This window comes from Spermophilus citellus (assembly GCF_964194105.1).
Source record: "Spermophilus citellus genome assembly, chromosome: X".
Classification (NCBI taxonomy): domain Eukaryota; kingdom Metazoa; phylum Chordata; class Mammalia; order Rodentia; family Sciuridae; genus Spermophilus; species Spermophilus citellus.
In genome coordinates this window covers 6,303,824-6,327,434 of record NC_138190.1, presented here as the reverse complement: position 1 = coordinate 6,327,434, position 23,611 = coordinate 6,303,824, and positions in this window count along the sequence as shown.

Genomic DNA, 23,611 nt, shown 5'->3' with positions numbered 1-23,611 from the left:
AGATTATCCAAATGATATTAACATTTTGGCTATATTTTCCTTTCCTTAAATAAAGAAAATGTCATTATCCCTTGCTCATTAAAAGTCTATCATTAAGGGAGGAGTTTTTCTCTATTAGCTTCTGAGGAATGGGGGAAGGATTGCACTGAACCATCACACATATCATCCTTTCTGTTGACAACAAGCACACATAGAACTGGCTAACTAGGAGGGGTTTAGACTTTGAAATCCTGAAAGAGACTTTTCCTCCATGCAAAGAAAAATGTGTTCATGCAGAATCTAAATCCATGAACCCTAGTCTGTAATCAACTCTGTTTCCCAGCTTAGATCAAAGAAAGTTAATGCCTGCCTTTTGAGTGTAATTTAAATGTAAAATCTATCAGATTTGAGGGAGGGGGAGGGAGGGAGGATATGATAATGATTAGTTGATAGTTGAAAGCAAGTTAGATTTTATTTCTGTTAAGGGAGCCAGGAACCAGGAACCAGATTTAAAGGTTAAACTGTGGGGGGGCCAAGGGCTGGGGATGTGGCTCAAGCGGTAGCACGCTCGCCTGACATGTGTGCGTCCTGGGTTCGATCCTCAGCACTACATACAAATAAAGATGTTGTGTCCGCTGAAAACTAAAAAATAAATATTAAAAATTCTCTCTCTCTCTCTCTCAAAAAAAAGTGTGGGGGCCAAGTCGAGAAATACATAGATAAGAGAACAGTATGGGTGGACTCTCTTTGTCATTACAAAATCTAAGCTGTTTATCTCTCTTAAACCCGAAAGATGCCCAAAAGTGGATAATTCGAGCAAGTGAGTCCTTGGGCTCTTCTGGGGGCCTTTCAGTTGGAAAGACCTCGCTTGGTTTATAGCACAGAAGAGGTCACTTGATGATGACCAGAAGGTAGCAAATCACAGCATAGTATTCAGGATGGATGATTACTCCACCTGAGTGCTCTGGGTGTCTGTGATCTTCAGGAACAGTAGAAGAAGAAAGTAGTAAATACTAACAGTGGCCATGTCATCTAATGTAGAAATGTGGATTGTAATAGGCATATTTTATTCTCTGTTTGCATATGGATATATCTGCTCATATTAATATTTTCCCTTCCCTTTGCCTGTTATATAATACAAAAGGTAAATAAAAACTACATTTTAATATTTAATTTGTAGTATAGTAAAGAACTATTGGGACTGAACTAGGGGCAAATAAACATCAACCAGTATGGGTAACAAAACAATTTTGTGGCTCCACTTTGGGGAAAAAAACACAACTGAGTTTTGGATACGTGAAAAACAGTATTATATTTTTTATTTGGAAGTTAAAAAGAAGTAAAGGAGTATGTATAGATGTTGTGTTGACAAAGGAGTGAAGTGTGGTAAGTTATCTGTAGTCAAGTAGGCTTTACTCTCATCCCCTTCTAAGATGTATATTGAAGAAGAGAGGTAGGACCTACGTATCTATAATTCCTTTTTCTGTATGATCCTGAGTAATGCAGACTATTTTTTTGGGGGGGAGGATAACTCAATAAATTTTTAATATTTCTATTTAAAAATAGCTGTAAGAAAGTGTAAAAAATAGCAGACTATTTTTTTTCAAGTGAAAAATGAATAGAAGATCTTTTGCTCAAGTGTGGCTACAGCTAGATGTTGGGCTGGAGACTTATGATGGATTTTCTGGAAGGGCTTGAGAACAGGCTCTTCTTCCAGTACAGATTGAAAGAGTTGGTGACAAGTTTTCAGAGATGCTTGAAGATTAGAGCAGTTTTTTATAGTGCTCTTTTTGATAACCACTCAGACTGGTATGCCAGGCTGAGATATTCACTGTTTCCCTGATCATTGTTAATGATTTTCTTGGCCCTATGTCATCTGATATTCCAACATGATGCAAGCCCTAATTGTTATATTAAAATTTTAATCCCTGGAATACTTAGAATGCCCTTTTTACTATGTTGAAACTTATACAGATATTTTAAAGAAAAGAAGTGCACAAAAATATGCATTTAAGGAAAAAAATTTCATACTAGGGATTGAACCCAGGAACACTTAATCACTGAGCCACAACCTCAGCCTGTTTTTATTTTTTATTTGGAGACAGGATCTCACTAAGATGCTTAGGGCTTCCCAAATTTGCTGATGCTGGCCTCAAACTTGCAATCTCCTACCTCAGCCTCCCAAGCTATAGGAATTACAGGCATGCACTACCATGTCCAACTTATTTAAGGAAAATTCTATTGGAAGACTAATACTATAAGATTCATAGATGAAGTGGAGGTATTGCTAAATACATTTTAAAATACAGGGTATTTAAAAACACTGTAATTTTCTATTTGATTTTGAGACCTGCATCTTTTCTTAGACTTTAGTCTCTTATGGAAAGCCATCTATATATTATTCCAAGAGTCAGCAAATTATGACTTATAAGACAAATTCAGTTGCTACCTTCTTTTATAAATACATTTTTATTATAATAAGCTATACCCATTTGTTTACATATCGTCTATGACTGCTTTCACTACAATGGCAGAGTTGAGTGGTCATGACAGAACCCATGTGGCATGAAAAGTCTAATATATTTGCTATCTGGATCTTTATAGAAAATATTTGCTAACCCCTATATCATAATCCCCCAAAATTGAAGTTTTCTCTGACATCATCAAACTTGGGTCTCTTGCTGGGATTAGATTAAATAAAAGTATTATTTCTTGGCAAATAGATTTAGAATGCTTAAAAGAACTTTTTAGCTGGCTCAAAGCGTCCACCTACCAACACTCCCAACTTGGCACAGCAGATATCATTTTTAGTTAGCTGGATTCCTCCTTAATCATTTGGCTCACTTTTCAGTGTTTTCCTCAGTGCATTGTTTAAGGTAGGATACATTGTTGTCATCTTGCATGGTTCTCAGAGGTCCAATCAACTTGAGAACTTTTTTGAAGAATAATTTTGCTCCCTAACTGAACTTGTGCATGCCATAATTGCAAAGAGGATTGCTCATTTCTGTTGTATCATTTAAATTATAAAACAAAGGTTTGGATGTAAAAGTGGAGTATTTTGCATCTTAAATGTAATGTTTTAGAAGTAATTGAAGGGAAATTAAGTAGTTACTAGAATACAGAGGAGTGGTGATTAAAGTACTTTGGAAGCAAATTCAATTAGTAGATTTAGTTTAATTATTATTTTTTTATCAATTACCCATGCAAATATTTTCTCTTCCCCTCTCCTCTAAAAGAAAACTCTGTAAAAGTAATTTAGAACACATAACAGCCACATTTTGACATTCAGAGGGGATTTTTGAACTTTTAGTTATGAAGCTGCTTCTGCTATAATCCAGAAAGCTGGCACATACATAAGAAAGAATCTATTGATTAATGTAGTTCATTCCTATGCACATGTCATTCATTAACTGCAGCTCATATACATTTAATTCATTTTCCAATTTTTGTGTGTATTTATATTCTTTCTATCTATCTATCTGTCTATCTTTTGCTATGTGCCAGGCCCTGCACATTCCTGGGCTTGTGAGGATAGGAAGCAAATAATGAGAGAAAGGAATGTTCTAGAAACCCTTCTTTTCAAGAGCTATGAAGAAGCAGCTCAGTTATACAAACTCTGTTTTTGTGTCTCTCAAATGAACAGCTTTCGTGTGACTCAGCCAGGTGCCCTTCTCCACACTTACCTTAGACTGGTGTCCTCTTGCTGTATTGCTCTGCTCACAGAGTAACTGCAAAAACACATAGGAGGATCATTTGAAATGGATATTTTTGTGAAGAGTCGACTCTAAAGTTTGTATTGGACCAAAACTAATATGGAGCACTAGGAAGCCACTTGCACTTCTCCTTCCAACTCCACAATCTGATATTTATTCTTCTTGACAGAAAGATAGACTGCCAACTTTGTTTTTAATTATTTGAATAAAATCACATACATCATTCTCCCTTTTCTTGTGCTTTCCTCTGAAATCCCATCTTCTGTGTAACTGATGCTGATGAAATTGCCGGTTTTGGCATTAGTGCTTCTGTCAGCCAAGTGAGATGGACTGAGTTAATATCCACACCCTGAAATGGAGCCAGAAACTTTGGTCCCACTTCTCCCTCTTTCCCCTAGCTCTCAACTTCCCCTCAACTCTTTACCTGCCACCCTCCAGACATACCACACATCTCTGTCGCATCTAACCTGGCACCTGAATAAACATTTTCAAATATTTTGTAATTCCCTAACTTCTCACACCCCCTTTCTTTTCTTTTTCTTCTACAAAATAGTTGAATCCTCTTTTTTTGTATTCTAGTGTAAACATGGAACAAATGTGTAACTCATCATAATGGACATCTGTTACACAAATAGCAGTGAGCCCATATCTCTCAGATTAATCACTGTTTCTATTCATTTGGAATTAGCAACCTGTGACTTCAAGTAACTCCCTGATGAGCTGGAACACACATTCTTTTAACAGATGTATAGAAATAGGAATAAATCTACAATTTGGCAAATGCACCAGATGCAGAACACAGTGCATGCTTATAATAAGAAAATATAATAACTGTCTTGGACTAATACATGGTAACTCTGACTAAGAAGAATTTTTATAGTTGAAACTTCTTGAAAACAGCCTCACATGCATAAGTGTTTTCTGAACTTTGGCCCTGGGGGCCTGTAGTTTCCTGACAAAGTTTTTTCGTGTTATTTGCTCTCCTTGGAGACTTGAAATTTGGAGGCTGTGAAGCATAACAGAATTATCGTCTGTAGCCACCAGGGTTTTACTGACTACCCTTCCTTGTTGAAGTATGTTTTCAGAAATAACTTGTTGCTGTGTGCTAGAACTGTGTATCCAAGATATCTATCATATACAGACTGTTGAGTAATTGAGGCTGCATAAACTAATGATTTACAGTTGTAACCCATTGTACATGTAGACAGGATATTGTACTGAACCAGAATAAGGAGTTCCCAACATAAAGTATAGGCTAAGTTCATTTATTCTGTGAAATAATGCCCATTTTCACAATTAAGTCATTTGTTCATTTGCTAGTCATCTATTAAGTACCTCTGTTCTGATACTGGCACTGTTTTTATTTGGGATAAGAAGGTATGGACATTTTCCAAAAAACTGAGTATTTAATGAAAGAAAGAGATTTATCTACACATGTCCACACATGAAATGGTCAATCTCTCTTCAGTGGGTAAGAAGTATCAAGAAGAAATCCAGAAAAAACTTCAGGGAGACAGGGGCACTTTAGTAGAGGTTTGAAAGAGGGCTATTTACTGAGGTCTTGGGGAAAATATTTGAATGTAGGGTGGGAAGATAATGGGAAGGTTACTCTCTCCCTTAGATTCCATCCTGTTTCTGTTCTGCTATAAAGTATATAAGTAGGAAAATTACTTCAGAGGAAAAGGTAACAACTTAGGCCACTTGAAATTATTATAATCTAGTGGTGGGAGGAACACTAAAGAGTTCACTTTTGGCTTCCTATAATTGACTATGCTGAGGATAGACAAAATAATAAGAAAACTGTATATCAAAACTGGTCAAAAAGTATAATTCCGTAACATTCAATAAGGTAGGTATAATATACATGTACATGGAATAAAGCTTCAAAAGACAAATGGGACTGTAAGGTGTCTCCATCCCATTCCTTTCCATGAGCCGTCCATTTCCCTCCTCAGAGGAGACTTCTGAAATTGTTCTGAGACATATTCTTATCATGCTTAAGCATTTCTGTAATGTAAAATGTTAAAATGGGGCCCTCCCAGGGTGAGTTTTAGTTGAGGAATGAAGATAATGGTCACCATATTCCAAGAGACCAAATGGACAATGATTCTAAGTAGACCATAGAAAACCTGAATCAACAACTTATTCATCTGGATGATAAAAGGGTCAAGTGGACAAGGGAAAGAGAGGTTTATGAGGGGGGTTGCCTTTCAGGAATATCCCTGAGAGTCTCTCCATTTCTTACTCCCAGGAGTGATGTCAAGGGGACTCCTACCTCTAACCTCATTCCCAGTGAAGAAGCTATCTACGAAACCTACACTGAGACATGTAAGGTCTGTCTCTTGCAGCTGGGGATCCCTGAGGACTGGCATCTGAATCATCTAAGGAAACCCAGGTGGCCTATTGAAGAAGGGAAGAGACTTCCCTAAAAAGAAACCACCCTCCCTCTAAAGTTACATGGCTTCTCGGGGCTAGATGTGGAGCTTGTAATGGGAATATCTGCTTAGGGTTGCTTTTTTAAAAAATATTTTGTTTAGTTGTCGATGAACCTATATTTTATTTATTTATGTGCAGTGCTGAGAATTGAACCCAGGGCCTCACACAAGTTAGGCAAGTGCTCTAACATTTAGCTACAACACCAGCCCTCAGGGTTGTTTTAACAGGGTTCTTATAACAGTGTCACAAACTGGTTTCTCCATGAGAAGGAGTTTCCTCTCCACATATCTAATAGGGATGCCCTTGGAGTCAATACCTCGGAGAGGAAGAGAAAGAAAACATATTGGCAATGGGAGAAGTTGAGCTTCAATGAAGGTCAGAATCAACCTTGGGCATGCCCATGATGACCTCTGGTACAAAATGACCCATCATAATGCTTCACTGAGGCAAAACATGCTTCCTTGAAGAGGGGTTCAGGTAATATGTTTCAGTGTCCATCACACTAGGCAAGGAACCTAAACATTAGGCACTTGTGTGCATAGCTGGGCACAGATGCTAAGAGGGGCCTGGAAACAGTGATGTCAGATGAAAGGCCATGTGATGTCAGAGAAACGGCTGTCTAAGAAACCCAGAAGCCTCTCCCAAGCACAAGGACTCCTGCTTCAAGAAGGCAGCTATCCCAAAGATTATAAATCCATCTGACAACTGTGTGAGTTAAATTAAAACTTTTCTAACCACTTATATGAGTCAAGGTATCAGGAGGAAGTTGATGGTACATTCTTGCTGAATAATTTGGAGAGACTTTGATAAAGGATGTAGTTACAAAGGCATGGGGAAACCTTGAGGGAGGGTAGAGTACCTCAGGCTAGGAAGAATGAATACCATTAACATCCCCAACCAGAAGGGTGGAGGGGAGTGGTCAGCCTCGAGAATACAGGATAAGGAAAGCTGAGTCAGAAGAGCCACCTGACCAGGCTGGGACCATCAGGCAAAATGGAGCCCAGAGAAGGTACATGAAGCTAGGGAGCCAGAGCACTTCCTACTTCAAACTCGCTCTCCTTACTTCCTCTGATGTTATCTGGAAACTTTGCATTGGAGGGCTGGTTCATGCAGTCCATAAGGTGTCCTAGTAGCAAGAGTATAACGCCTTTCTTCCTCTACTGGATCCTAGATGGGGTCCAAGGCTGCAGCTACCAGTAGACAGAATAGATGAAAGAAGGAGAGTGCCACTGACTCTTCTTCTCAAGCAAAAAGCAACTGGACAGTAGCCTGTGTCATCTGGGAAAAGTTCAGAGAATATTTTCAGATGAGAGCTGAGGCTACTTTGTCTGTCTATACTCTATACCTCCCTGAGGTCACAGTACATCATTAAAACTTCTTAGCTTTCAAGATGAGACACAGGATAAAGTGAAACTCTTGGGTCTAATTGAATCACAGAATGGGTAGGGGGAGGTGGGGTGTAACCTGTCTGGTGGTATTTGCTCTGGAGAGGCAAAGGGTATCACGTTTAGGTGCCTCCCCTTACTTCACCCTCTTCCCATATCAAGGCTGATCTTTTCATCCTGGATCACATGCTTGGGACAGCTTTCCTTTCACTGAGCCTTCTGAATCTGGTTGAAAGGAATCTCTGGAATTTTAACCCTGGGCCTTAATTGCAGAAATTAGTCCTAGGATATTTGAGCCTTGCAAGAAAAAGACACCCTACTGTTGAAGTTTCTGTGGTTTATTTTGTTGCTAGAGATGGATGCTTGACTCTCCTTTGAGGATGATTGCACTTTAGTTCTGGGAGGAAAGGAGTGACCACAGTAACCCATTTGGTTATGCCAGAGGGAACTCATAGCTATAAGCCTTCTGCATAATACTTAATCCTTATAGGCCAGAGATGTACCCTCCCAGGAGGGGAACCTGAGGCTAGTAATCAATTCTGAACTTTTCTTTCCTTTTTCTAGGTCCTAGGAAAGTTTGTGTATGGTGGAGGCAATGGTGAAAGCCCTCCCAGGAAGAGTAGGATGGAGGGCGTGAGTTCAATCTCTAACATGGTTAGCAATGGGAACTACACTATTTCCTATCCAGATTTAAAATTTCCCCCTCCATTAGAACTCTCTTATTTTAGCCTCACATGGCCTGTAAAGTCTTATTAAACTCTAGTGTCTTGGTCTTTGCTGGGCTTTGTGGAACTGAGAAGGGGGCCCTTGGCTCTGTAGGGGGCAAAGCTGTAAGAAGAGTTATTGCAGCCTGCTGGCTAGGTTATGAGGCAGGAAGGCACTGAATTCCAGGGCTAAAAGTAGCCACAAGAGTACCAAGGTGAACTGAAGGAAAACTCAACAAGATTCTTTAGGAATCTCTATAATTGACCACTTCTGTGATACTAAAGGTAAGTGCCACCACAAAGACAAAACATTTGTGACATTCAATATTAGTTGTAAGGAGGGACTTTAGTGGTTTCTCTAATGGATCATCTTACCCAGATGCTGCTGTAGTAATAATTTTGTACTGTTGGACAGGGCTACTTACTAGAAATTTATTTTCAATGAAAGCCAAATTTGGGTTTCCATATTGCCTCTTCCCTGCTACCTCTTTCTATTTTCCTCCTGTCTGCATGTATCTCTTTAAACAATGCTTTGGATTGTTTAACTGAATTAAATTTAACAGGATTAAAAAATCCATGTTATTTAGACTACAGAGCGATAGTCATAAAACAGCGTAGAGTGAACAAAAAAACAGATATGAAGATCAATGGAATAGAGTAGAAGACATGGAGACAAGTCAACATAAATATAGTCATTGTATCCTTGACAAAGGTGCCAAAAGAATAATTTGGAGAAAAGACAGCCCCCTTAACAAATGATGCTGGGAAAAATGGATAGCCATATGTAGAAGAATTAAACTAGACTCCTACCTTTCACACTGTTTATTTTCACAAAAATCAAAGTGAATCCATGTCCCAAGAATTAGACTAGAAACAGTGAAGCTTCTAGAAAAATAACTGTAGGGACAACACTCCAACACATGAATGTGTACACTGATTTCCTTAATAAGACCCCTAAAGCTCAAGAATTAAAACCAAGAATCAATAAATGGAATAACATTAAATTAAAATGTTTCTGCACAGCAAAGGAAACATTTCAGAGCATGAAGAAAGAGCCTGCAGAAGGGGGAAAATCTTTGTCAGCTGCTCTTATGACAGGGAATTTATAACCAGGATATATAAAGAACCCAAAAACATAATACTAGAAAAACTAATAACCCACTCAATAAATGGGCAAAAAAAACTAAATGAACACTTCTCAAAAGAAGAAATAAATGTCCAACAAACATTAAAAATGTTCAACATCCTTAGCAATCAAGAGATACAAATCAGAACTACACTGAGATTTCATTTCACTCCAGTCAGAATAGGAATCATCAAGAATACAAATAACAGTAATTGCTGGTGAGGATGTGGGGATAAAGGTACACTTATAAATTGTTGGTGGGACTGAAAATTAATACAACCACTTTGGAAAGCAGTATGGAGATTCCTCAAAAGATTAGGAATGGAACCACCATATGACCAAGCTATCCCATTCCTTGGTGTTTATCCAAATGATCTTAAATCAACATACTATAATGATACATGCACACCAATGTTTATAGCAGCATGATTCAAATAGCCAAGTTAAGGAATCATCCCAGGTACCTGTCAATAGACAAATGGATAAAGAAAATGTGGTATATATACACAAGGAATTCCACTCAGCCACAAAGAATTAAACTATTTCATTTGCTGGTAAATAAATGGAACTGGAGAACATCAAGCTGAGTGAAATAAGCCAGACTCAAAAAGTACTATGCAGAAGTTACAGAGAAAAAAAGGAATAAAAAACGGGGGATCTTATCAAAACAGAAAAGAGAACATTAGAGTGGAAGTAGGGGACCACTGGTGAGGGAGGAGGGGAGTTGAAGGGGAAGAACTGGGAATAAAGTTGACCAAATTATGTAATGTTCATGTATAAATATATCACAAAGAATTCTGATTTTACACATAACAATGTATCAATTAAAAATAAGTAGATAAATAAATAAATAGAAGACCAATAGAGTAGTGGAAGGGGACCCAGGGATAATACCAGGGATTGAAATGGAAAAATTATGTTATATGTATTTATGAATATGTCAGAATGAACCCACTATTATGCACAACCACAATATACTAAAAATTTTCAAAAGCATGGTGAGTGGTAAAAGCATTGATTTAAATCATGAAAACTTGTGTTAATGTTGACTCTGCTTCTTACTTGCTATGTAATGTTGGACAAATTGTTGATCTTTCTTCCTTTCTACAATTATTATTTATAAAACAGGAATATTCAACTGTAGTTATTCTTTTTGATACCCATGGATTCACCTAATATTAGCCTTTTAAAACAGATTCAAGTGTCCTTTTGAAATGACCCTATTTATCTTTGAAATCTTCCTTAATGTGTGACCCTATATGGTGTCACAGGTTCATATTGTATCTTCCCTGTCACTTCACTAGATCTTGAATTGACCATCCCTTTAGAGAAACCTGAAACCTTGCAGTGGGAGAATAGAACTAGAGTCCAAAATCTAGGGAATTGGCATTTATTTGTACTGAAATTTCATTACTCCTAGGCAATTTTAGTTAATAGAGCCAGCAAGTGTTTTTTTAAAAGCTGATGCAGTTGCATTAACATTCCCTACTCAAATGAACAACATTTGTTTTTTGCTTTCATTTAATAATTGTAATTTTGATCTCTTAGATGGAAAATCTTTTTATAACATTATTATTATAATTCTTGATTTTATATTAAAAATATTTCGAAATAACAAGGCATAGATTATTACAAAGATTAAGCAATGGTATAAATTCTAGCAAGAACAACAGAACACTAATTGGAAAATATCAAACTCATAGAGTTTTGATGAAGATTAGATGACCTTCTATGTCAATTTCCTGGAATAACATCCAACACAGTAGTACTCAGTGATACTACCAATATGACTTTTCACCTCTGATGTTGAACTTGATCACCTGACTGTATGTTGTTTTTTTTTTTTTTTTGTCAAAGTTCTCCATTGTAAAGTTACTCTTTCTTGCTCCTTTCCATGCAATATTCTTTGGAAGGAAATTGCTATGCACAGATTCCACTAAAGAAGTAAGAATTATTCTCCATCTCCAAAAGAATAGAAGATCTCTAGGAATTATTTGAAACTCTTCTGCATGGAAGATTTGCTACTCTTCTAATTATTTATTCATATCAGCATGAGCTCATGGATATATTTATTTTATACTTTGGGTTATAAACTAAAACTGCTTTTTTGTTGATCAAATTGTTTTAGCTTAGGCCATGTGGAACTCTTTGAGTTGGTTTCTGTGTCCTTTTGACATAGTCCCATGACTGGGATTTTTAAAAGCACTTCTTTACTTGTAGTACTACAAGATGTTCCAGGCTCATTCTGTATACTTTCTGCCTCAGGCCTAGACTCAGCCATTTGTCCAAAGCACTCTGTATCCACTTGTTGGAGAATGATATTAGAAACTAAAATTTGGCCTGAAACTACTAGACCTTCTCAGTTGATAAAGCAAGGAAATATGTTTGTAAATTAAGCCATGCATATGTACATATCTATAAATACTTCTAAATGTGAATATTTATATCTACATAAGCTAAATATAAATATTCACATTTAGAAGTGTTTATATAGAGGGTATTAATTTTTGCAGTATCTATTCAATTTAGAAATGAACATATATTTTTACTTAGTACTTGTAATTTAGAGATTTGATTCTACAGCAATAAAGATGCCAATAGACAAAACATATAGTGATGCAGTTTACAGCATTGTATGTTTAAGTGAATTATTAGAAATAGCCAAGATGGGGCTGGGGATGTGGCTCAAGCGGTAGCGCGCTCGCCTGGCATGCGTGCGGCCCGGGGTTGATCCTCAGCACCACATACAAACAAAGATGCTGTGTCCGCCGAAAACTAAAAAATAAATATTAAAAATAGAAATAGCCAAGATGCCTATAAAATGGGAAATTTTTGAATAAATTACTGTATCTTTATACTATGAAGCATTATGTAATGACTAAAGTAAAATAGTGCTATCATGTACTAATCAGAATACTAATGATTTATCAGGAAATGGTAGAAGCAAATTGTGACTTATTTTTAAAAGGTGTTTTTAAAATATAGGTGCATGCTGTAATGAATCAAAGAAAGACGTAGAAAAATGTATACCAAATCATTAACAAACTTGTAGGATTTTGGAGGATTTCAAGTATTTTAAAAGTTATGTACCTTAATAACTTTAATATTATATTTCATACAATGATATGCATCACCTTATTTTATATTCTTAAGATCTATTAAGATATTCTCAATCATGCATGCAAAAATATGGGGGGATAGATTTGGACCTATATAGAAAAAGTGTTTGAATATTATTTCATTTTATTTTGTCTACTGTAAGTTCTATACATTGTTAAAATTATCTTTTGGGCAGTTGGGGGGGGCATCTATAATGGAACCACAACAAAATTTCCTTCTTAGAATTGTATAGTCCCAATAGCATTTGAGAACCTTGTTTCAAATATGTGTCAGTGTCTGATAAAAAAAGATACCACCTTTAATTCTGTAATAGTAAATGTTTCAGGCACATAAGGAAATGTCTATTTTTATGATTTTTTTTTCATATTTTCCTGGTCAATTCAAATAACTCTGCCCTTTTCAGATTCTTAAGTTGGCATACAAGTCCTTTTCTCCTAGGTCTGGTCTAAGTATATCTTCACTTTTCACTCCTATGAATCGCCAGGAATAGGAGTGAGGTGGATAATTCAGTATTTATGTGTTGGCAGTGCAGTGTAATCACATTAAGTAGCAGAGTTAAAGTATATTTGCCACTCCGCCCCCCTCTGCCAGACTTCAGTGGGATTTCTGGACAGTGGTGGCTAGAGGGAGATTATTATTCTCGGGTTGAACTTGACTCCTTTTCTTTCTTGCTTTCTCAGTTTTGTCCTGTGATAAACTACCAAGTCTTGTCAGCAATAAAGAGGAAAGTAGGAATAAGGATGATGAGGACAGTGTGTTCAGTTTCTTCTTATATATTCCTCTAAGATCAATATAAGTATTTTATTAAGAAATTAAAATTTGCCTACACCTTGAATTTTAAAAAATTTATTCATTAATGGACGCTATATTCATGAGAAAACTAATAAGCACTTAATTAAGATCTAAAAGAGAAGTGCACAATAATTTAAATGTAGATAATTGACTAATGTTAATGATTTTGAATTTCTAATATATTTTTAAAAGTCTTTTAGCTAAAAGAGGAAGTCTTTTCTCTGCTATGATTTGATCTATTAATTCTCAGTGGACATTTAGTTGGTAGTTTAACACAGTCCCCCTTTGAATTGTACTGTCACCTTCTTTCACTTAGAGATAGCATAGCATAGGGAAAACTGCATGCAGTTAGGACTACTATGGTGTTACTTCTGACTCTGAATCCAGCTGGGGCCCAGTTATTCCACATCTCAGAGGCTTGTTTTCTTATTTCTGAAGTGGAGATGAAAACATTGTCTTGAGGATTAAATTAGCTAACCTATAAAGTAGCTAGAGTGTTTACTAAATGATGGTTATTGATATGTGCATGTAATAATTTTATAGATCTCTGCTTCAAAATAGTGAGCCATTGAACAAATGCAATAAAAAATCTGCAGAAGTGAGGAGGAAATTAAGTTCAGAAGCTGTACAAAGGAAATTAAGACCTTTACCTTGAATTAAAATGTATGTTGGATAGAGAATCTCCCTCCCTGTAACACTTTTAATTATTATATTCTAATATTACAAGGGAAATGTCAGTATTTAAATGAGACCTCAAATGTATCACAGAACAGCTTTATATGATGAATTATTTATAACTGTGGTTCTTTTTTATTAACTAAAACAGAATAGATTTTCCTCCAAAAGTTTCAGAGCAAATATATACTTCTCAATATTAGTCATATTTTCTTCAATCCAATTAAACTACAATTGTTGCCAATTCACAGGAAATTCTGTTTGAAGAAAGCATTTATAATTTTGGGATGTCATTCATTGGAACACCACAAAAGTAGAACACAGATTAGAGAAACACTTTCCAAACCAATGTCTGGGATTTTGTTTGGAATTTTCCTCAAAACCCCAATTCTGGAGCTTAACTAGTAATATCAAATGACTTTCCATGTCAATTATTCCTTCTCTCCTCTCCTTATTCCTCCTTTCTGCCAAATAGATTTTCCCCCTAACTATAGAATTATTCATTCAATTTAACCACCACAAATGTGAAACATACTGAAAATCCACATGGTCTCTGACATGGAAACACCAGCTCAGTTTTTTATTGTGTTATAATGAGATATGGACTATATACATTGTATTAGATTCATGTTGCTTTCTTATGGAAAGTCTTAGATACAGCTGGCTCCATGTGTCATTGGTGTCTTCCCAAAGATGGAAATATTGCATACTTCAAGAAATAGTTCCTTGGGTTAATATTTGAAATGCAAACTCCTCCCCGTGGCGTCCTACCCTACTATTGGTATGAAACTGCATATTTCCTAATGTCTTGCTTATGAATACAAGGAAGAAAAAGCATCCAGGTAAGCAGTTAGAGGGGGAAAGGACAAAACTGGATGATGAAGAGCAACATAAGTGAATTTTGGAAACCCTATTTTTCAGGAAGATCCCCTGCTTTCTTTTTTTCTCCCCTCTTTTCAATTCTCATGGGGTCATTTTAGAGCCAAAAAAATAAAACATGGGGGAAAATGATATTTCAACGTTTTTAAGGTTGAAATATTCCTTTCCTACCTTCTCTTTGCAGGATTCTTTTTCATGTCAAATAAATAATCCATTTTATTGCATTTAACCTATTTTCCTTTTGAATTTGACCATTATGAAACATTGATAAAAGCAATCTAATATGATAAGCAGATTTTGCCTATTGCAGTCACTATTGTCTGCCAATTAGGTTTCTTCCCACTACCCCTGTACACAAATCTATTCTCCCTTTCTTGCGTGTCTGAACACTGTTGCATTTCTATGACTTTAATAACCTTTAATAACCCTATTTAGTAACCTTAGGATTTTCTTTTTGCAATTTTGTTGTCTACCACATATATTTAAGTCTTTCAGGAAATTCTACAATAAATAATACGTTTTAAGCCTACAGCATGTTTCTTCGAAAATGGATTAAGGACTAGGTATGGTGGTGAACACCTGTAATCTCAGTGACTCAGCCTAGGCAGGAGTCCTAGGCAGGAGGATTGCAAGTTCAAAGCCAGCCTCAGGAAAAGTGAGGTGCTAAGCAACTTAGTGAGACCCTGTCTCTAAATAAAATAAAAACTAGGGCTGCGGATATGTCTAGTGATAGAGTGCCCCTGAGTTCAATCCTTGGTACAAAAAAAAATTAAGATTTTTGTTTTTGCTTCATTCTAAAGCATATTATAGAGAGATTACAGTTGAATTAGATGGGTTTACCATATGTTAATTTTTGATAAAAGAGAAACTATTGGATTCAAAGTATGATTATTCTCATTAATTTATTAAAGAATAAAATATATATCTAGGTTGCAATTCCTCAATTATTTTAATCTTTCAATATTTATGGTGTCTGTTGCTACATTTGTGTGAAAGAAACAGAGGAAACTCAAGAAAGAGTTCTTTTCCTCTTTTCCTTCCTTCTCCTGTCCTTTCTTTTTCACCATTGGATCCTGGTCAATTTCTTTCCTCAAGTGTAGATAAAATAAATATAAGAATTATTAGCTGCATTTATTTAAAAAATGGAGGAATTTCTGGCTCTTCCAGAAAGGTATAGTGACTCTCAGAAAGGAGCATCCTCATTCCAGGTCAATATAAATGCTTAAAATGTGAGACCTGTTTGCCTTAGAATATTGGATAATTTCAGCGTGTGTGTGTATATATATAATTTTCCTACTAAATCTTTTCTTTTTAATTCTCAATGATCTTTTCATCTTAATTTTTATTGTGCTATAATATTTATATGTGTAACATAAAATGCCATTTTAACCATTTAATGTATAATCAGTGTCATTAATTTCATTGAAAACATTGTGGAACCACACCACCATTTCCAAATATTTTAATAATCCCAAGGAGAAATTCTGTATCCCTTAAGCAATAATTTCCAATTTCCCCCTTCTACCAATTTCTGGTAACTTTGGATCTACTTTGTATCTTTATGAGTTTCCCTATTCTAGATATTTTATCCAAATGAAACCATATTATATTTGTCATTTTTAGTCTGACATTTCACTTAGCATTCTGTTTTTAAGGTTCATCCATGTCATAGCATGTTTTTCTATTTGTTCTTTTTAGTTATATGTGACAGTAGACTGTATTTTGATTTCATACACACACGCGCGTGCACACACACACACAGACATATACATACATACATGGAGTACCAGTACTTTATGTATGGCATCGTGTTTATTCATTTACCTATTAGTAGACATCTGGTTTATTTCCACCTTTTGACTGTTGAGACTAATACTGAAATGGATGTCAAAGTACAAATATCTGTAGAAGTCTCTGCTTTCATTTCTTTGGGAGTATAAACCTAGGAGCAGGATTTCTATAATCTTGATTCCTCTTTCCTTTCCCTGACTTCATTCTCAGCATCAGCAGACAAAGATAACTTGGTCCTCACCCCTCAAAGTTCTTTAAAGAACAGGATTCTTTCCTATTGCCTATATTGACCCCTGAAAAGAAATTCTGACTGGCCATGTTCTGATCTCAGACTCTGAATCAATTGTTGTACCTAGGGAGATGTTCCTCCATGGTGTTGTAATTAATAACTCCACAATGTGGAAGGACTGTTTTCTATAGGAGAAAGATACAATGTTTCCAGAAATGGACTGCTTTTGGGCAAAGTTGAGACATCCACTGCAGTATCACTCCATATGTACACAGAAAACTCATCATGGTTGTTTATCAGGGATCTTTGGATGAGAGGAATAACTTTTAAAAAATGACATAGTTGGAATTTTGACAAGAATGAGGGAAAACAAGCTGTCAATGCTGCCAATTGGAATATCAATTGCTATTACCTCTCAGGAGAGCATTTTGATAATATCTAGCACAGCTGAAAATGTGCAGATGTTATGACCCAGCCATTCCATCCTTGATGCAGGCCCAGGAAAACCTCTTCCACTAGTGTCTCAGGAAGCATGGACAAGACTATTCATTGCAATACTGTTTATAATTCTGAAAAATGGAAAATACCTGTTTCATCCATTAACTGAAAGATAAATTGTAGTGTATTCATAGAATGGAATGTTATGACACCATTAAAAATGGTCTAGACCTATATGTATCAAATAGATATACTCAAGAGTATAACAATAAATGAAAAATTCAAGTTGCAGTATTATAAGTTTTTTCAATAGCATTTATGGAGTTATTAGAAAATATACAACACTGGGAAAGACTGTAGAATGAATTGGATATAACTTTTGTATGTTCACATATGAATATACCACCCGTGAAACTCCACATCATGTTCAACCACAAGAATGGGATCCTAATTAGAATAAGTTACACTCCATGTATGTGTAATATGTCAAAATACACTCTGCTGTCATGTATATCTAAAAAGAATGAATAAAAGAAAATAGAACACTGAATTCTGTGTTATTTTGGGATATATGCATATGAATAAGAGTATAAATGAAGATACTAGAATGGTACTAAAAAACTAAATAGTAAAAAAAGACAAATAAGACAGGGGAGAATCAAAGGGATTTTGATTTTGCTATGTTGCTCTTTTTATTTTAAGATTAGCTAAGCTTAATTGACTGTAAACAGTTGTTAATTTAGACTGGGGATATATTTTCTTCACTGTTCTATATTTTCAAGCTTTTTACAGTAAAAAATAGCACAAGGTTAAAGTTCAAATGGAAATTCAATTTTTTTTTCTTAAAATTTTGGAGTGTGTATGTGGACAAGTAGGTAGAGAGATGAATGGATGGATAGATAGATAACATATTGTGTTTTATTATAACTTGATTTTTTTCAAGAAATCATAAGAACAATCTTTTGCCAAAATCTCCCTGCTGTGTGATACTACTTTTATCATTTATGTGTTGGAACATATTTTGTCTTTAATCTTCCCCATGCCAGAGTATTCCCCTAACTAACAAAATGCCCAGTGTGTTTCCCATTAACCTCAAAATTCCTACCAGGGTTCACTCTTGCAATCCTTAAATGCCTTCTATCATTTTAGCAAACAATGAGACTGCTCTCTGAAGGTTAAAAGCTGGCAAAAATAAACTATCTAAATCAGTATTCCTATGAGGAGAAAGTCCTGGGAGGCGAAGATACATTTCAGAAATCCTATTCATACCAAAAGGGAAAAGTCATTAAATAATTGTGCATGAGGCAGCTGGTGACAGCCCTGTCTCTTTTGGTTTTGCAAAAAAAAAAATATCAGAAATACTTGCAACATCTTGCTTGATTCTGAAGCGGTTAAAATTTTATAATAGGGAGGGGGGATAGTAGGGGATAGGAAAGGTAGCAGAATACAACAATTACTAATAGGGCATTATGTAAAATTGTGGAGGTGTAACCGACGTGATTCTGCAATCTGCATTTGGGGTAAAATTGGGAGTTCATAACCCACTTCAATCTAATGTATGAAATATGATATGTCAAGAGCTTTGTAATGTTGTGAACAACCAATAAAAAAAATAAAATTAAAAAAAATTATAATAGGAACTTTAAAGGCAAGAAAAAGAATCTCAAAGAGCTATGTTTGCTGAGCACTGACATCACTGTGTGGGAATGAATGAGTATTGTCTTACACAATGGAATGCATTCTATCCCTCCTCTGAGAGAGAATTTGGCTTGGTATGCAAATTAAAATATTGTTTTTAAAAATCTGTTGCATCAAATTACAGATGTTTTTTCTAATCCTGTTCTTTGGTCCATTGTTGGCAAAGCAGTTGACAGCAGGCTTGTCTAGCCAGTTTGTCTGGACCAAGCTCTTATATTTTGTGATAGAGCCCAATCAAGGAGAATTGTCCTTTGGCAAAGAAGCAAAAGAGTCCTAAATTCTCAGGGTCTCTGTGTAAATGGTTTTATCAGGCATAAGAGAAAGGAAGAATGATTTACTTGAAATACTTGTAAACCTTCAAAAACATTTAGAAATTGAGTGTTATTTTATTTTTCCTTTATTGGGAAGTTGGCATGTGAGACATTGGGTAGCTGGCTTGTTTTCGTAGCTGGCTTCCTAGTCTCCATTCAGGCTTACCTGAAAGGTCTGACCCTATATTAAGTCTTCCAGTCTGAAGTTCTGAAACCTGGAAATAATCCAAAACTATTTAGAAATTTTATATGTTTCACAGCTCTGCTCTCCAGCGTTATTTGGCTCTGGCTGAGCCTGAAGTCACTGATGCCATCACTGAAGCTCATGGCTTATGCATTACTCTGGCCAGTGGTTCTGAAAGAGGGATCCTGAACTTCAACATCTGGGAACATGTTAACAATACAGATTCGGCAAGTCCACTCAAAACCTGCTAAGCATGGGATCAGGATCTGTGATTTACCAAGCCCTCCACATTCAAGTTTTGAGAACCACTACCCCAGGTTAATCTGTCTACATGAACACAGGGAAACCTAAATTTGAGCCTATTCGCCCTTCCTCTTCCTGTTGTAATAACCACTCCTCAGTGCAATAATTATATAGTTATTGATGAGGGAGGTTGAGGAAGAAAACTGTCATTCATTGAATAGCTACTATAAGCCAAGTGCTTAATATTTGTGATCTTATTTTTTATTCCAAGTAATTATGAGAATAAGTCATTTGACCCAATTGAGAAACTGAATCAATTTTTTTTTTCATTGTTGGAGAGAACCCAGGGCCTTGTGCATCCTACGCAAGCGCACAACTACTGATCTATATCTCTAACCCCACAAACTGAATCTTTAATTACTTATAGCACATTTAATTGTTTGGCTATTCAATGATGATTTCCTTAAAACATTTTTTTTTACTATTGTTAACAGAGGAACTTGAATTTACTTCAAGTATCAGATAGTTTTGTTTTCAGGGAAGGAGAACCCAGCTCCTAGATATGAAATATAATTGGGTTTAATTGAAATATGATTATTCTTCTTTTCCAGTGATCGATTTGACAATGGCCACATGTCCTTGTTCTGGTCAATTCATTGTAAGGGGATATTTGTGGAGGCTTTTGGGAAAACTTATCCTTCCTGATAAAATAGAGACATAAATAAGAAAAAAATCCTCATTACTTCTTACTTTGGACTGCTGTCTTGTGAGGATTTGGTGCTTGGTTGGAATTGTAGCAGCCACCCTGCAACCATGAGAAAAAAGCTATGGGAGAACTGTTGGGGCTGCCCTGCCTGGTACCTTTCTTCTGATTATCTAGTTGTGTTAATTAATACACCTTTTTTGTTTACGCCACTTTTGTTAATCATCTTGTTAACTGCGAGTGAAAGTCTTCACTCCAAGGACACAAAAAGTTTACAGGCACCAGAAAAGGGATTAGAATGCAAGTCTAACTAACATCAATCTGGTTGGTGCTCTCTCTCACCTACCTATTTTTCTTCCTGCCTTCACCTCTAACAAGAGTGATTTCATAGTGGTATGTAGAAAATCTTTGTACCATCTTTTAAATTTTTCTGTGAACTTAAGATTGCTATAAAAATAGTATTTAAATATTATAGTTACTTCTATTGAGCAAAAAATAGATACATTTTTTCTTACCCTGAGCTTATAGAATTTGAAGTCCTAGGAATGTGACCAAAGTGACAATGTAAAGGTTTTTGAAAAAAATCTTTTAACTCTAGGATATTCTAGATAAGATTGTGACAAGAAATGCTTCAAGAGTGCTTTTCAAGTTAGATTCCTATAAAAATCCAAATATTACACAAAGCCAAAATTTTCCATGACCCACTCCATTCTACTTTCCTCTCCAGAAGTAGTCACTCATTCTCTTTTAGTAACATCTTCCTATATTATTTTCTATGTATTTATCCATTTATATGCTTAGATAAAATGACTTTTAGAGAAAATAGTTTTATATATTATACTACAGTATTTTAAAACTTCATAATATATCTTGATTTTTTTCAAATATTTTCGTTAAGTATACTTTACTCATATGTAGACCAATGTTCTATTGTAGGAAAATTTTATGTAGTCATCTCTTTGGCTAAAGCACTATGTGGCATATAATAGGCACTTGATAAACGCCTATTAAATAAATTTGTCTTTGGAGTTACTTAGGATATTTGCAATTTTTCTTGTTTCAAACAATATTCCTATGTAAATTTTAGAGTTGCTTTGTCAATATATCCAAAATAAATTCTATTATGACCTTGGAATTTTATTGATGAGGAAGCATTTTTATAATATGAACCTTTTCCATGTTTTTTTTAAATTTTGCATGTGCATTTCTATAGGTCAGATATTTTGGAGATAAATTTTTGACTCAAATGAGATATATAAATTTTAAATATTTAATAGTTACTTCTGAAAATATTTTCAATAATCTTTCAACAAATATACTATCAATAGCATATGATGGTGGCAATAGTTGATGGGAGTGGTAATGATTGGAGTACTATTAATGGTGTTGATAGTGATGATGGTAATAAGGAAGGTGATGGTGATGATATTATGTTGGAAAATAACTTAGGACTTTTCTGTAATAATTTGTCTATAATTATCCTTAATGTCTTATCACCTTCATGTTTTTTCCCTTCTCATTTTGAGTGTGGTGAGAAATTCTGATTCTTCAGGTGAACCATTTTAGGAAAATTTGGGTTGTCTGAAAATATATATTTAATGATTTGCTAACAACATTTTGGGGTAGTGTTATAGTTTGTATCTGTAATATCTCCCAAAGGCTCATGTGGTGAAGACTTGGTCCTAGCTGGTGGCATTACTTCAAGGTGGTGGAAACTAGGTAGTTGGGCCTAGTTATTGGAGGAAGTAGGTCACTAGAGGAGTACCTTTGAAGGGAATATGGGGACTCCCCTACCCTTTTTCCCCCTCCCCATCCCTCACCCCCCTCTCTCTCCCTCCCTCCTCCCTCCCTCTCTCCCTCCCTCCCTCCTTTTCCTTCTCCCTCCTCCCTCCCTCCCTCCCTTTCCTTCTCCCTCTCCTTCTCCCTCTTCTTCTCTCTCTTCTTTCAGGCTACATGAAATGAACCATTTTACATCACTTCATGATCCTGCCATGATGCTCTGCCTCCCTATGATTGTCTCAAGTATTTTGTTGCAGTGATGAAAGCTGACTAATACAGGTAGTCTCTACTCAATGTTTGTATTGCAACATCTAGTAGTGCCTTGAACCACTGTCATAAAATGTTCTGGGATGGAAAAGGGAGACTATGCTATGTTCATATATGAATACATGACCAGTATAACTTCACATCATGTATAACCAGAAGAATGGGAAGTTATACTCCATGTATGTATATGTCAAAATACACTCTACTGACAAGTATAACTAAAAATATCAAAAAATTTAAAAAAAAGAAAAGGGAGTTTTCTAAGATGGAAAGAAAGCAGTGAAGATAAGCATAAACATTCAACTATTTATTTTATGTAGCTGTCTTCCTGAGTACAAAGTGTCTCAGCTGAGCTTCTTGATGTTCCTGTTGCCTAATAAATTGCTATGTATGGGTGAATTCCTGAACTTTGGTGGGAGCACTTAACAGACTCCCTCAATTTACAATTTATTTCTACATTTTCAGAAAGCTATGCAAAAATCTGTAGTGCTAGTATTCATCATACCATGACTGGTCCGTCTTGTGAAACTAGTTAAATTATGGGCAATTTTAAGGGTTCTTCTTTTGTTGGTGTGTGTGTGTGTGTGTGTGTGTGTGTGTGTGTAATGTATATATGTCTGAACTTGTCTAGAAGCATAAGTATTAACAGTAAACCTGATCAATTGCAATAGCTCTTGTATATCATAACAAAAAGCATTGCATTTATTTCTTTACATAAAAAATTTTATTCCAAATTATATATTAAATCCTTAGGTAAAATGATTGGGGAGTTTATGAATATTCTGAATTACTTAGATTCAATGATTCAAGTGCATTTAAAAAAAAAGATCTAGATATTTTGCATTGAGGTAATATTTTATTATCCTGAATATTTATTTAATTAAGACTTTCAAAATATGTCTCTATGGGATGTCAAGTATTATATGGTCATTACAATCTTACTATTTTTCATAATGCCATTATTACACAAAGGTCACTTTGGGGCAAAATTTGTTCTCCTTGGTGTCTGCCTGAAGAGTAGCATTGCACCCATTAGAACCATTGGGAAGGATGGTCTTTTCCCTACTGGATTATGGAAGCCAATTCTGACCCATTCCTATGAAAGACTTCCTGATCTGCATGCATCCTGTCGCCCTGGTAGCTCCTGCTAACCTCTATG